Raw genomic sequence first — 2,084 nt, 5'->3', positions numbered from 1 at the left:
AGAGCGTGTGTGACGAAGTACACCCCTGCAGGGTTATGATCTATTCGAATAGCCGCGTCCGCGGATATGGACTACTTGGAGACATATGTTGTTCATAAATAACTTCAATGGCTACTCATAAAATTGTCAAGATAAGCGTGAGTGTCGTGGACGGCAATTCCGAATGGAGATGGAATGATTCCACGATGGTGTATTGTTGGGGTGTTAGTGGACTCGTGTGCGAGAAATCAAGTTGTCAAAATTATTTAAAAGTGCAAGTTGTCTAGCCATGAGTTAAATGTTGGCTTTCCGCATGAAACCCCACAATACCTTATTGATACCTTGCATGAGTAGTTAGTTATCCTAAAGTCTTGCTGAGTACCTTCGTACTCATGTTTGCTTAATAAATGTTGCAGAGGTTGCTAATGACCCTAATGGAGGGTTCTTCGTAGACATCGACGACGACGAGTAGCTGGTGTCCCAGCTACGATCTGGCCCTACGTTGGGTCTGTAGTATAGTCAGGCCATGTGCCTTCTAATTGCACATGTCTGTACTCAGACAGTTTCAAACTCTTCCGCTGGCTTGTAACTGAATGACTGCTATTATGGGTCGTGAGACCCTTAATGTGTAATATTATGTGTGTGGCTCTTCCGAGCCTCTTAAATAAAGCTTGTATGTTTATGGTTATGTTGTGATGCCATCGATGTATCTATACATATCGGTATGCCATGCGTACGTGTGACGTACTTGATATGTATGGGGTTCGATTACCTAGTCGTGAACTTTAGTAGCACTCCTTACAAGGAAATGCCCCTTTGTGATCCAACGAGCCTTGGTAGTTCGCTACTGCTCCGCACACATTGGTTGACCAGCATGTGTCCTTCTTAGCTGCTGTGTCTGTCCCCTTTGGGGAAATGTCACGCGATGTAATGGAGTCCTTGTAGCTTGCTACGACTCGTCTACACTTGCTGGTGACCGACACCTGCTTTGTTGGGTCATGTATGCATGTCCTTGTGCGGTACTGCCACTTTGGTTTGTGACTAGACTTGTCGATCTGGGTTCTTTGACATTGGAGTGCTAGCAACACTATTGCATACGTGAGTCAAAAGACGCAAACGGTCCCGGCTAAGGTAAGGCTGCAGCCGTGGAGTTAACCGTGCGTGAGACCGCAAAGAGATGCGATGTGTTACAGGCTGGATTCCTATGACTTAGGATCGGGGTATCGACACCACCGTTACTGTTACTTCCATACTACTTTGCTACTAAATACTTTGTTGCAGATATTAAGTCTTTTAGGTGTGGTTTAATTGAAAACTCAGCTCCTAATACTTTATAACATTCTTTGGCTCCCATTGTGTCGAATCAATAAATTTGGGTTGAATACTCTACCCCCAAAAACTATTGTGATCCCATATACTTGTGGGTTATCAAGATCTTTTTCTGCCGCCATTGCTGGGGAGCATAGCTTTATTCTTCGATTCACTTGGAATTTATATATGTTGATCACAAGGAAGAATTTGAAAGAGCTAAAACCAAGATTTACCCCTCAACTACGAGGGTAGGTACGGAACTGCCATCTAGTCGTGCACTTGATACACCGTCTGTTATGAGTAAATTTGCGACACCACCACCTGCTAATGAATCTGATATGTCGCAAGTAATTGATGATGCTACTTCTGCTATGCATGATGCTTATGATGATACTTAGCTTGGTACTACTTTGCCACTTGGTGAATTTCTTGATGAACAAATTGCTAGAGTGAATGCTGAAATTGATAATATTGCTTAATGTGATGAAACTAAACACTATGATTCACCTGATAGACCTAGCTCTCCTAGATATGAATTGCCTACCATACCTGAGGGTTAAGTTATGGAAGGAGAAGGAGCTAGGGACTTTTTTGCTTGTAAGGATAGAGATGATCTTAAGAAATTACTATGCAAGTGGAAGGAAAAATCTTTGAACGCTAGAATGCAATATGATCCCAAGTTTGCTACTTCACCTATCTCTGTTACTGATAAGGATTATGAATTCTCTATTGATCCTGAGTTAATTACATTGGTAGAATCCGATCCTTTTTATGGTTATGACTCTGAAACTATT

The sequence above is a fragment of the Hordeum vulgare genome, chromosome 3H (assembly GCF_904849725.1).
Source record: "Hordeum vulgare subsp. vulgare chromosome 3H, MorexV3_pseudomolecules_assembly, whole genome shotgun sequence".
Classification (NCBI taxonomy): domain Eukaryota; kingdom Viridiplantae; phylum Streptophyta; class Magnoliopsida; order Poales; family Poaceae; genus Hordeum; species Hordeum vulgare.
Note: the sequence above shows the minus strand (reverse complement) of the source record.